This window comes from Hipposideros armiger, unplaced genomic scaffold (assembly GCF_001890085.2).
Source record: "Hipposideros armiger isolate ML-2016 unplaced genomic scaffold, ASM189008v1 scaffold_1900, whole genome shotgun sequence".
Lineage (NCBI taxonomy): Eukaryota > Metazoa > Chordata > Mammalia > Chiroptera > Hipposideridae > Hipposideros > Hipposideros armiger.
In genome coordinates, this window is record NW_017733250.1 from 26,812 (window position 1) to 41,484 (window position 14,673).

General features: G+C 47.5%; 1 long non-coding RNA gene across 1 annotated transcript; it reads right to left on the minus strand.

Annotated features, from left to right (window-relative positions):
- Positions 1 to 10,924: 10,924 nt before the first annotated feature.
- Positions 10,925 to 14,155, minus strand: LOC109378355 (uncharacterized). Its single transcript, XR_002122979.1, has 3 exons — positions 13,177 to 14,155; positions 13,029 to 13,073; positions 10,925 to 11,514 (listed from the first exon to the last, which is right to left on the minus strand). It is a non-coding gene; the product is annotated as an uncharacterized LOC109378355 (long non-coding RNA).
- Between the last annotated feature and the right edge of the window lie 518 nt (positions 14,156 to 14,673).

Below are 14,673 nucleotides of genomic sequence, written 5' to 3' on the forward strand. Positions count from 1 at the left end.
TAAGACTGTGTGCCCTGTTGCTAAACGAGACGCACCCACCTGGTTGTTTGGCAACAGTGTCTGCCTCCTGGTGGGATCCAGGTGACTCTGGTGCAGAACATCTCTCTGTGGAGCAGGGTTCTCATCACTCGTGCCCGGGTGTCCATTCTACTGTGTGCGATGTGCCAGGGTCACTTAAGGGTGTGGGGGGCGGGGCTGTGCCCCTCCAGGATGGAGACTGAGTTTTCGGAGGTAGATGGAGCCCTGGGCCACGGGGCTTCTGGCTGTGGTTCCTCCCAGGAAGGCCAGATCTGGGCCCAGGGCAGCAATGCAGTAGAAGAAGCTCCCGGGGATGAGGTGGGGTGAGAGGGGGGTCCCAGGAGGTTGACTGTGCTGCTGTTCTGTCAGAGGTCCCCAAGGAGAAAGGCCAGCAGGAAGGTCTTGTACAGCCCCCAGAGAGGGCAATGGAAGCATGGGGAGGCGAGGGGCATGGTCCTGTGTGAACTCTGGGTCCCCTTGGCAGGTCCTGGCTCCCAGTACCACACGTCCTGCTTTGCCCCACTCTGCATGCCGTCTCTGGCTGCCCACCCCAGGGTTAGTGCAGCTGTCCAAAGTCCTTCACTCCAGCAAGCTCAGCCATTTGTTGTACCCAGCACCCACCTGAGGGGGACAGTGTGTTGGTGTCGTCCAACATGCCACAGGCAGTGGCACCAGAATATGTGGTGGAGGTAGGAGGAGGCTGGAGGGTACCTGGTTACAAAGGGCAAGATGGTCAGTATGACTGACCTGGTCAGATTGCAGGAGCCCCGCACGTGGAGGTGTAGATTGGGGACAGGTCAAGGGAGCTGGTGGGGCATTAGGAATGAGGTCCTGAGCGTGGGCTTGAGGAGCCCAACAGTGGAATTGATTCATACCTGAGAAAGCAGGCACACCCATCTTCACATTCAAGGCATGCCCACACCCTGTGCAGAAATGGGAACCAGGGGAGCACTCAGTGCTGCCATTGCTGCCACTTTTAAAATCACACCTGGCCCCACTCACAGACACCTCGCCTGCTCTCAAACACACCTGGCCTGCTCTCAGACACACCTGGACTGCTCACAGACACACCTGGCCTGCTCATAGACACCTGGCCTACTCTCAGACATGGTTCTGATATGGGGGAGCCCCCTTATTATAGAAATTTTAAGTCTTTTCTCTAGTTTCTTTGCTCCCTAGTCCTTGGTCTTAAATCACTTTTTAAATCAGTTTCTTAATCCTTAACTAAATATTGCTCCTAGCCTGAATTATAGAATGTCTCTCACCCCTGCTTCAAATAACTTCTTAGTAGCCTGTGACTTAAGCTTGTTGATTGTAATTATTGTAGCCCAGCATCCCTCCCCAGGTCATTCCAGACCCAACTCCTGGGTCAACAATGCCACCTGAAATGAAGCTAAATGGACTTTGAGTCCTGCTCTTTGGGCCAACCCTTTTTAATCTATTAACAAAAATCTATCTCTCCTCATCTAGGGGCCATCGGGATACAAATGATGCCCCAGCAAGGCTTCTAGTACACCCTGACCAAGGAGGACGATGCAGTCTTCCAGGCGGACCTCAAGACTCCTTCTCATTTAAGATCAGATAAGGCGAGAATCCCGTAAATCCCCAATAGGCAGGGACAATTGCCACATTCAGCAGGAAGCAGATACAGAAGAAGAGACCTCCTGTCCCTCAATTTCCCATAAAGATTTATGGGGATCACGCCTCTCAGGGGAAAATGAGGAAGGCAGTTATAGAAATGGGGTCTCCAGACATTCCTGCACATTTGACATGGCCTACAGAGAGTGACAGCCCACAGACCTCCCAGAAACCTCCCCTCTATGCCCAAATTTTTCCCTCATCTGCCATACCATTAACTACTATGAAGATACTAGAACCACAAACTACCTAACAAGATTAGACCAGTCACTCACACCTGTGCAGTAAAGGCCACAGTAACCTTCATCTCACCTTAGCCTCATTATACCATCATTGTAATATCATGGCTATGTCCAGAAGTTCATTAATATCTAACAGACTGAACTCCGGGAAGGAACATATGCAGTCTGAAAAGATGAGGTAATAGCCTCTTGTCAGTCACAGGTGTCAATCAAATGGTCCCACCACAGAGAGGAACAGCTCATTCTATAGAAAAAAAGATAAAACCATCATGGCCCTGTTAGTCAGGGCCCTTGAGCCATCCTCTTGTGCTCGAGCCCACTCCTATCTCATTGGAGTGTACTTTTTCTTTTAATAAACTGCTCCTTCACCACTGTATTTCTGTGTCTCATTCAATTCTTTGCTCAAGACGCCAAGAACCTGGACACTGCGCTGAGAAGGGCTCACTCTGCTAGCAGTTCTGGTCACAGATACCTGGCCTCTCTCACAGATATACCTGTCCCCACTCACAAACTCCTGACCTGCTCTCAGAAACACCTGGCCTGCTCTCACACATACCTGGCCCTGCTCACAGACACACCTGGCCTGCTCAAAGTCACCTGGCCTGTTCATAGCCACACCAGGCCCTGTTGCAAGCACATCACTAACACAAATTTTCAGTCTTCCTAGTCGGGGCACTATGTGTGAGGTATGTGTCTACTGTGACTGTCACCTGTTGGCATCTGTCCTGTTTTGTTTTTTCTATAGGTTTCACTTCAGGCAGTCAAGTCTTAAGCAGGATTTCAGGGAATGTAATTCTGGAAATAAGGGGTGCTGATCTTGTCATGATCTGTCTTTGGAGTATCTATAGCCTGTGAGGGGACAATGGGTCAGGGTGAAGCCATGGAATCTGAGACACCTGGCATCAGCAGTGGGACAGTCCACAGCACAGTGGACAGATGTCTCCAGGTCTGGATGGGGTCACCAGGCATGGGGATTTTGTTTGACTATTTCTGGGCAGCAGCCCTCTGGGCACCAAGCTCCCCACACACACATTCAGCCACTGGGATCTATATTGCCACCTTCAGGCTGCTTTGCCCTCTCCAGCCCTCCTTTGAAAATGCAAATCCAGTAACACAATCTATCCCCATGCCCAGTGTGAGTTCTGTATCAGTCCCCTCCTGACCTCTTTAGGACAGCACCTGCCCTGCCTCAGGTGGGACCTGGGCAAAGCTGATGGCTCACACAGGACTGGACATGCTGGCTCTCCCAGTTCACCTGCCTGCCCCTCCCCATGCCCTGAGCTGTTGAAGGCTTCACCGATGGCATCCCTCAAGGAACAGGCCTACCATGAGCTGCTCTTTCAGAGGCCCAGGGACAGGGAGGGGCACAGCTGTCATCCTCCTTCCTGGGGCCCCTGAGAACAGCAGAAAAGGGATTCTGAGGGAGCCCAGCTATTGCTTGGGAAGGCAGGTCCCACCTCCCCATCTGCATTTCACAGGTGTGTCCCTCAGCCTCCTGAGGCCTTGCTGCCCCTCTGTGCTCTCCTCCTCCTCCTCTCTACCCTCCAAACATCCCAAAGGGTCTGCATTCTCTCCATGGAAGCAGACTAGAGAGGTTCAGGAGAGACTGGGTTTCACAGGGAGCCGGGGGTCCTGGACCATGAAATAAGCCAGAACTTGACTCACCGGGGCTTTCCCGAGCTGTTGAAAATCCTTACACTGAGGAGCAAGGACAGAGCCTTCTGGGCACCCAGGCTCCATGATACCTGGTCATACCTGATAGGCCTCCACTCCTACCATAGGCTGACCTGTGCCCTGTAAGGGAAATCTTGGCTAGGGAGGGGTTGGCTCTCCTGGGACTCAGGGCACCTACTTGGATATAGGACATTCACCTGGATGCAGGGTACACACCTGGGGATACAGGGCACTGTGGATGAAACAGTGCCCACATACTAAACCTGACAAGCTCAGGGGAGGCTTGCATGGCAGGCCCTACAAACTCAGAGACTGAAAGTAAACACACAGGATGGTCTGAACATAAAAATTCCTGACTAAAAGCGGGTCATGGCTGGTAGTCACATCCTTGGCCTGTAGCTTCCTTGACAAAGGCAGTCTTTACCTTAACATTTTTGCTGTGATTGTTCTTCTATAGTCAAATGATATTTCCATGCCACTGACTGCTGCGTTCGACTGTACCCCACGAGCTCAGTGTTTCAGAAAGGAAGTTTAGGAAAGCAGATGTACATTTTTTTATATTTTTGTTTTTCAAGAATGAAAACAATAGGAAATTTTATACTTTAAAGTAATAATTTATTTTAATAAAAGTAGCATCTTGACTGTATTTACTTAAAAATATAAATATTGTAATTATTTTATGTGAATTTTGACACATTTTGGAGAACAAACTTGAAATCAATTAACGCAGTGAAAAAGTTAGGTGAGCCTGTCTATTGTATTTTTGCATCTAAGATAACATATCCTTGGAATGTGTCAAAGTAATCCTTTTTCCGGACCCCTCAGGGCACAGCCCACCCCAAACCAGAGTAGGAAACTACAAAATCCCTCATTGTTATTCTTGTCCCCTGATTACCATCTCTATGTGCTGTAAAATGTAAACTATTAATTATCCTGTACCTACCAATGTAAAAGAAGTATCTGTCTCTCCAATTTACTTTTTATCCTATCTGAGAGATTCCCCCCCCTCATACCCCCCCCCTTTGCTTTGTCTCACTCCCTTAACCTACAACCAATGGATTTTAACTAACCCTCCCCTTTTTATTCTAATGTATGTCTACAAAAAATATCCAGCCTAAGAGAAAGTTTATAAGAGTTTATTTGAGCCAAATTGATGACAATTGCTGGGAAGCAAAATCTCAACAGATTGAGAAAATGCTCCAAAGAATGGCAGTTTTACAGCTTATTTTACACATAAAATCAAAGGAGGAAGGTTACATGAAATCCATTGGTGATAGATTAAGGGGGTGGGAGAGAGCAAAGCAGAAACCTCTGGGATTGGATAAAAGTAAATTGGAGAGACAGGTATTTCTTTTACATAGGTGGGTGCAGGATAGCTAGCAGTTAGCTTTTTTGCAGCACAAAGAGATGGTAATCAGGAGATAACATGATAATGAGGAATTTTGCAGTTTCCAGCTCTGGTCCAGAAAATGGATTACTGACATTCCTAAAATGTTATCTTAGATGCAGAAAGACAACAGGCCCACTGAAAGGGCACAGATTAATTTAATGAGGAAGCTGAAGATGTGACTTCCCACCATGGCCCACTTAGTTAAAAAATTTTTGTGTGTGTGTGTTCACACCATCTTGGTTTTAGTCTCCTAAGCTTGTCAGGTTTAACCTGTGGCCCCTTTTCCATCCACATGTATAAAATAAGTTGCAAAACCGCCATTCTCCAGAGCATTTTCTCAATCCATTGAGATTTTGCTTCCCAGCAATTGTCATCAGTTTAGCTCAAATAAACTCTTATAAACTTTCCCTTAGGTTGGATTTTTTTTGTGGACAACACCTGGATATAGGGCGTATACCAGGATGTAGGGCACATACCTGGATGCAGGAAACACACCCAGATGCAGGGCACACACCCAGGTGCAGGGCATGTGTCTGGGGAAACAGGCAACACACCTACATGCAGGGAACACCTGGATGCAGGGCACAACCTAGATGCAAGGCACACACCTGGTGGTTTATTGCCATTAAGATTAATTATTTTTATTTTCTATAACACTTCTTGAAGAATTATGAAGAATTTCTTTAAAAGTTACTTAAATTCATACAATTATCAACATTACTAATCAACAAAAGTAAAAACATGACCTTGAAATCTGCTGAAATAACCATGGCTACATTGTTGCGGGGAACCCAGACAGAGAGACAGGACACCAAGGCATGGGAAGCAACTTTTATTACTGCTGGCACTGGCTCAGCAGATTCACATCCAGAGGCTGAGCCCCGACCCGGGTGGGACTGGGGGCTATATACTCTGAGGTTTCCAGGTTAGCAGCTAAGGTTCCTTATTAGGACATGCGGTTTTATGCCAGTTCCTGACTGGCTTCCGGGTGAGGTAGGAATTTGGAAATATTAAACATGGAAATCTTGCTGACCGTACAGTCCAGGAATGTCTTTGTCTGAAGCCTGCGCAAAATCCTTAGTGACCACATAGCCTGGGAAGGCCTTTGTCTAGGGCCCACTGCCACAACATTATTCTAGGAGGACAGCAGATTAAAGTGCACATTTGACTCAGTTTGGAAGCCATATTTTAAAGGGCTTTCACAATTAGGAAACCATGCCCATGGTGAGGGTGATGGGAGGGGAGAGCATCTTGGGGGTCACAGACCCACCCCCTCCCAAAGCTATAAATCTTCAGGCATGGGTCTCTGGGGACTCAGTGCAATGCCTGCTTTGGGCTCATCGGAAACCCTGGAGGCAGAGCCAAACTCCATGCTGTGGATCGGAGACACGTGGGTTCTGGTTCGTCCCTGGCCTATCTGGCTAGATGGCTTGGTCCAGCACTGACACACCTGCTTTGGCAGCTGGCTGGACTCACACACCTTCAGGAAGGCCTGTATCTACTCCAGCTCCTTTGAGGTGAAAAGGGGGTGAACGCCACACTAGGAGTTTCCTGGCTCTTCACGGGGGCTTCCCTGAGCTGCTGTGATGGTCCATTCTGGCTGCAGCCATGCAGAATACAGGAACAGAACGAGTCAGCAGCTGGGCTAGCGCAGGCCCCACTGGCTCCTGCAGAACAAAGGGAAGTCACTGTGAGTGCCACGAGGGAGGGTGGAAGGGGCTTGTCAAGCCCTGGGCACACAGGAACAGAGCCCAGCCCTATTTGCAACTGAGACCAAAACCAGATTCTAGGCACACCTTGCCGGGAGGCAGTGCCACTCCCAGGGAGAACACCTGGGTTTACCCACAAAGCCCAGTCACAGCTGGGTTCCAGCAGCATTCCCTACTGCACACCCTCTGCCCATTGGGATGGGCGGCCAGGAAGCTGAGGAATGATGTCTTCCACACAGGTGGTTTTCTGTTCTTATTGTGAAATAGGTCACATATGCAGGAGTGTGTGTGAAACATTTCTGTACATTAACACAAGAGCGAGACAGCCCATATGAGGACCCATGGCTCCCCCAAAGCCAATACAGGAACCTGTGGCTGCACTGCCCCCATTTCCACAAATGCTGAGAGTACCACTCTCACGTGGCATGCCTCTCCAAAGCACACGTCATGTCTCCTGCCTGGCTGAAATGCGAAAGCACGCATTTTTTTCTTCTCCCACTCAATGTGACATCCTATCATTCCAAAGCAATGCAGCATTTCATCTCATGAATGCACAATTTGCTTGTCCAGCCTTCTCTGTTGGGCATCTGATCTGCTCCCAGTTTGGAGCTCATGAACAAAGCTCAGGTCTCCTGGTACGCTCAGGCAAGACTTTCTCTGACACATGCACCTGGATGGGAAGCCATTGGCCTCAGGCACCTGATGCTCAGCTGCGGGTCAGGCTGCCTGCTGGGTCTGCAAAGTGGTGCCTCCGCCCCGCCCAGCAATGCAATGCTGTTCTCTCACGCTCTCTTGGCGGTGCTCAGGACCCTGAGACTCTTGTTCTGCTCTGTGTGGTGGTGTATTATGGACCTAGTGTGTTTTCAAATTGTACTTCCCTGATTACTCACACATTTAAGCAGTTTTTGTTTCTTGACACTTCAGGTTCCCTCTTCTAGGAGTCCCCATTCAATTGTTTCCTACTGGGTCAGAATTTTTTATATATCCTGGGTAATAGTCCTTTGTCAGTTATGTGTTATAAATATTTTTCCAGTTTTTGGTATGACTTCTCACTTTTTAATGACATCTTTTGATAGCCACAAGTTCTTCGTTTTAGCATAGTCTCATATATGCATATCTTCCTTTACGACTAGTGTGTTTAAAAGAAAAAAATCTTACTTAACAAATCCTTATAGATCCAGAAGAAATGGAAATATTTTCCAATATTATCTTCTAAACACTTGTATACATTTTCTTTATGTTTTTTCTTTTATTGACTTGGAATTTATTTCTGTGAACAGTACTACAGAGTTCTAATCTTACTAATGTTTTTCCCACATGGGTACCAGATTGTTCCAGCAGCATTTATTATGAAATCTACCCATCCCTACTCACCAATCACATCTGCCAAAAATTCAGTGTCCGTGTATCTATGGACTTTATATTGGCATGTCTCCTTCCCCTCACTGGTCTCCACATTCCTTTCTGCACAGATACTATCCTGGGTTTAATGAACCAAGCTCTGAGGAGGTGGTCAGCCAGGTATCCCTGCATTGCCCTTTTTTTATTCCTGAGCATCTTTGCTTAACATTACATATGCGTTTTAGAATCAGCTTTCCAATTACACACACATGCACTCGTGCACACGCACACATGCACACCCTGCAGGGGGTAGGGAGGAAGGTTCATTGACGTTGCATTGACTGGGAAATGTGCTATCCTTCCAACACAGACTACACTCCATTGACGTTACACATCCTTCATTTGTTTAGGTCTCTCTACATTTTATATACTTGTCTTCAGGTTTTTCACATTTTTTATTACGTTGATTTCTAGGAACATAATTTTTTTTAAATATGCTGTTGTAAATGGTATATTTTTCATTTTCTAACATTTGTTACTCATATGTGAAAATGGCTATTTCCTCCCCATCCTTAAAAGATACATCAGGTATAGAATCCTAGATTGACTTCTCCACCATATCAACAGTATGATTCAACTCTGTTCTGGCTTCCATTCATGTGGATGAAGCGAGTTACTCACTGACTCCTTGGAAGAGAATCTGGCTTTTGTCACTGGATATTTAAATATATATACTTTCTTCATCTCAGGTGTTTGTCAGTTTGCTTATGATGTCACTACAGTTTGATTCACCATTCTTAGACTGTTGGACTTTGTGAATCTGTGACTTGGTATCTTATGACAGTGTTGCTAATCTCTCAGCCATCATCTCTTTAAATATTGTCTCTTCACAGTGTTCTCTGTGTCTGGGACCCTGCTTACACATGCTATAGACTTCACACTCTATCTTCACTCACTTTCTTTCCTATTTTGCAAGTCTTTGTGTATCTACTGAAATCATTTCTTTAACTCTAATTCCGTAATTCTGTTTTCAATTGTGTCTCGTGTGTTTTTAAGTCCATCAATCAACTTTTTAACTTTAGTGATATTTTTGGCATTCCTGTGATTTCTAGTTGGTTCCTTTTTAGTTAGTGCTTGGTAATTTCCAAGTAGTTTCTTTCTGCTGTAGTTTTGTTGATTCTTACCCATAGTGCTTTGTTTCCATGTGTAGTCGGTCACTTTTTATTGAGAGCTGCTCATTTCCTTTAGTTTTATTGGTGAAAAGTTTGATGAAAAAGCAGCCTGGGATGATACTCGGAACCTCAGAGTGGATTTCTGCCTGGCAACTGGGAATGACTCATGCAGAATTATTCTATATTAATTATCAGCTAGAGGAGTTTAGGACCTGCCACACAGCACAAAGTTAGGGACAGTCTGTTGTTCCAAAAGTCTTCAGTGGGCTTCCTCTTTTTCTTTCAGCTCCAAGGTTTGAGATGGCTGATGATTCCTCAGTCCTTTGCAGGTGGAGAGTGGGCTCCTTCCACTTCACTACCACTGTGAGGGCACAGCCATTTGCTGGTTCCAGTTTTATGGGATAACTTACTGACCTCCCTTTTTTACTGTGCTCTGAGCTTGGCCTTCTCTTCCTACCTCCTGGAAAGTGGGGAAAGGAAGGAGAAGGAGCCAGACTGCAGCAACACCATGTGCACAGTGATCCCCCAAGAACCAAACATTATGTACACAGTGTCTTTTTCGTAAAATTATTGTCCCCAAAGTGCACTGTGGGTATGTATTTATTAGAGGTATGTATAATCTCAAACACTAAATTAAAATGAGAACATGAGAATGGAGAACACTGGTGGGGTACAAGGACAGGGAGTGGGGGCCACATCTGCACACGTAGGCCCTGTAAGGACCCTGCCCTTTTTTGGGTGGTGGTCCATCTCTTATCAATGATCAATAATGAAAACATTGAGTATTTTAAAAAAGCAGGTTGCACACAGATCAATGACAAGTGTGTATCCCCAACCAAGGGTTATGGTTAATGTAGCTCTGTGCACCAAGGTCTAAACCAAGTGTGTGTGGGATGCAACTGCCATTTCCTGGGCAGCACTCTGAGCCATACCCTGGGTGGCAGTGTGCGTGAATCCTCATTGCGTCTTCACACGCATCCCCCTCTGGGAAGTAGAGCCAGTACCCTCCTCATAAAGAAACACAAACAGATTTAGGACATTTGCTCAAAGTGGTCAGAGCAGTAAGGCTGCTACAGCACAGTGGAACCAGCTTTATCTGCTGCCATAGTCCAAGGGCACTCTGGTGCCCATCAGGGTCCGATCACTGCAGGGAGTTGCAGGCTCTGAATCCCCCGCCCCCAGACAAGTGAACCTCAGGCAGCTGGGCTGTCATAGTGGCAGGATCTCAAGGGCTCTGCACTGACAGGATGTCACAGGTGGGTCTGGCGGTATCATCAGACTTCATGAGTGTGGTGTGTGGTGAAAGGCCCGCATCTGACCTTCTGTGGACAGCATGTGCTCTCCTAAGGGGGGCAGGGACCAAGCATCGATTTCAGGTGCATCCTTCTGAGTCTGTGGCCAGACAAGCAAAATTAGGCCCTGTCAGAAGGGAAAGGGAAGCCCGCTGTGCAGGACTGACCCTGAGGCACTCTGAGGGAACATCGGGAGGCCTGAGGCCGGCAAGGATCACTGCCTTTAACCCTAGGGGAGTCTGGCTTCCTGAGCCATGGTCTACATGGGCGCTACCCATGCACCGAAGCTCACGGCACCCGGGCCTCCTGTCATGACACTTCCTGTCATGGGGGGGTCACAGTACTTCTCATCTGCACACTTCCTCGTTCAGTTGGCTTTTGATCCCTGCCTGCGTCAACCTCCCACACTCACATGCTGTACTTTTTGACCATCAGTTACACACACCCCATCTTTATTCCGTTTCCTACACACAGTTATTGCCCAGCATTCATTCTGAAATGTTCCAAACATACAGAGAGTTGAGAGGATTATTTAGAGAATGCCCATAAAACACCCACCACTGATATTCTGTCACTGCAGACTTTTGTCCCGGATCCTTTGTCGCACAACTGTCCACCTGTCACTTTGTGTGTGGTGCATTTTTGAGCTGCTGGCCGACACCAGTACATCTTAGGAGAGCAAGCATCTGTTTCTATCAGGACATTTCTGTACCCCATGCGCTTCCATTACACACATGCACGTACACATGCACACCCCACCATCAGGACATTTCACTAGCCCACTTTGTCTTGTGTTGGCGTCTCAGTAGCACCCTAGATCACTATAAATGCTTCACACCGTGAAACAGCAGTTCTGAATAGCATCCTGCCGTCAGTGTTGGGGGGACTCAGTCCTGATCTTGACTCTCACCCTTGCCCTCGGCTCAGTGCCCAGCAACCCTGCTCAGCTTTGTTGAAAGGACTGCCTTTGGGCCGATGACAGTGACGGAGGTGAGACTTGAGCACTTCAACAGCGGGTTGCACGCCTTCTGCTTCATTCTGCCAGTTGGGACAGGAAAGAATACTTGTCAACGAAGAAGACCCTGCCTGTGGGCAGTGAGCTCACAGAGGCCGCACAGGCAGCCAAGTGCCCAACAAGCACCTGGTGACAGTGGTTTCTCTCCACTCTGCACACCACAGGCACAGCATCTCTGGGGAGGTGGCTGCAGGGCCTGAGGGTCTGCTGTGCAACTTACAGGCCTGCGGCTCATATGGGAGGACCCGGATGCTTGTCGGTGGGGTGGCGCAAAGGCATGCTCCCACCGCCCACAGAACATTAAACAAGCCACGGGCTGGACTCCTCCACAATCAGACAGGAAGTGGCTTCATGGGCAGGAAGGATCCATACTTTCATTTCATTTGGCCAATTCCTACAGAACCATTTGATTTAATATCCCATAGCAGATACAGAGACCAGAAGGAAAACTCCCAATACGCTTGTCTGGTGACTGCCATTAGAGAGAGACTTCCTAAAGCCCTACACAATAGTTTCCACTAACATGTTCCCCTGAGTGACACCCTCTCACTCCACAGGCACTTCCTGAGTGCATTTGCCATGGTTATGCTTCAGATACACCAAGGCCCCGAGCCCAGAACTGGGACCCTAACCCGCCACAGTGGTATCATACGACAAGTTATTGAGGTGAGAGGGCAGTGTCTGACAGAAGCAGCCTCCTCACGACAGAGGAACACGTGCTCACTGTGCTCTCAGGGGACCACACTGGGGACCAGAGAGTATGTGACTTACATCCATGTTGCGAGGATGGGTCCTGGTCCTCAACATTCTGTGTGAAAGTGACTTCACGGCTGCACACAGCTTTGTCATGAGGACAGAGTGCACTCTTTAAAAGATGTGCTTGAACCTCATCACTATCTTTCTCATGGGTCACGTTCTGCCTGTGTGAGTTTCAAGGTGGGAAACTCATGCGCACCTTGAGTTGGCCTGTGTGCAGTGTCAGCGGCACAGCTGTTATTGTGACCGTATCTTTCTAAGCAGAGTGGCCTCAGAAGTGAGTCACAAAAATGAGGCCTACTTAACCAAAAGCTGCTGCAAACCATTGAAAGGGCATCCAGCCTTAGCATGCTGTGGGTATTGAAAGAACAAAAGAAAGAAAGGGAGGGAGGGAGGCAGGGAGGGAGAGAGGGAGGAAGAGAGGGAGGCAAGGGAGGGAAGGAAGAGGGAGGCAGGGAGGAAAGAAAAAAAGAAAGAAAGAGAGAGAGAGAGAGAGAGAGAAATGAAAAAAAAAGAAAGGTGTGTTCCCCTACCTGTGTGCTTAGCTCAGAGGTCACTTTTGAGAATGGAGCAGAAAATGAGTATAATTATTCAAGTAAGGGAATGTGCTAGGCTACATGAATGGCTGTCTGTGTCCATAATGTTCACTCAGGCGATTTTGTTTTCTATGCTGTCATCACAATATTTTAAAATTCCCATGAAAAATTAATTACTTTTTGTGTAATGTGTGTTAAGACAGGTACACAGGTATTTTTCAGGTCTCGAAAGCTGACACACTTACCCAAGTGCAGATGGGCTGAGGTCGTCATCTACCCCCTGAGAGGGCCTAAATGATCATTCACACAATGAAAAAACAATGTAATTGTTTACACTCAATTTATTTTTCATCAAAATCCATTCCACTAGCAGTCGATTTTGAGTAAAGGTACCTCAGAGTCCGCTGGGTCCTGGGACAAGACCTCTGGTGGGAGGTACCCTTTCTCCCCAATTCTTCTGTAATGGGTAAATTGTGGCTCCTCCAGTTTCACATATTGAAGTCCCAAACCCCAGGAAGTTAGAATGTGACTGTACTTGAAGAGAGGGGCTTTAGAGAGGTCATGTTAAATGAGACCACTGTCGTGGGCCCTAATCTACACTGACCAGTGTCCTTATTCAACGAGGACAAAGCTGCACATGTAGGCAAGACCGTGTGAAGACACAGACTAGACAGCCGACGACAGTGGCCTCAGAAGAGTCTAACCTTGATCACCTCTTGATCTCACACTTTCAGCCTCCAGAACTGTGAGAAAATGAGTGTCCTCTTTAAGCCACCCACCCCATCTGTGGTGCTGTGATGTAATGGCAGTTCTAGCTAGCGACAGGGCACGTTGCATGCACACGTCTCATTCCTCTTTGGGGTTACTGTCAGTGGTTGAGTCTGTGCTGGAGCCGGCTGGAGGCGTGATGGTTTCTACTCACTGTGTCTCGGATAGTCCAGTAGAAATGCAAGTAATAGACGCCTGCTGACACTGTCTCTGTCACTAAAGGTGTTGTCCACCCCTGACTGTTTGCACGTCATTACAAGGGGCTCTTTCTCTGAATCCCACAGGGCTGCAGTGAGACAGAACCCTCCAGAGAAAGTGAAGTCACCTGTCACCCTCAGCACCGAGCAGGGGCACAAACCCTGCTTAGAAATAACCCATCAGAAACCCTCGACAGCTGACCTCTCTGCCAGGTGCAGAAATGATTGACCTAAAGGAGCAAGCTTGCTGACTCACCTGTGATGAGGGACACAGAAATGCTAAAACACACAGCTACAGATGTAACCACACATGCACAGGATCCCATTCACACACATGTCACCCACATACACTCACACTCACACATTCATACCCACACATACTTATCCTCATGTCAACCACACATATCACTCACACACACAGTCATCACCCACACACTCACAGGAACCACACACACACACTCACACACACAGCACACACACATTACACACACATACACACACACACTCACTCCCACACATCACCCTACACACTCACACACACAAACATCACCCACACACACACTCACACCTGCACACTCATACCAGCACATGCACATTACACACGCATCGCTCACACATAAACATCACCCCCACACTTCACTGACACACACCCACACACACAACCCACACATCACCCACACACACAAAAATACCACCCCCATACAAACACACACATCACCCAGACACACTCACATCCATACATCACCAACACACACACACACTTACACTCATGTCAACCACACACACATTACTCACACACAAACTTCACCCACCACACATACCACTTACACACAAATATCACCCACACACACTCACACCAACACATGACCCACACACATCCACACAACTCATACCAATACATCATACATAAGCATGCCCAAATATC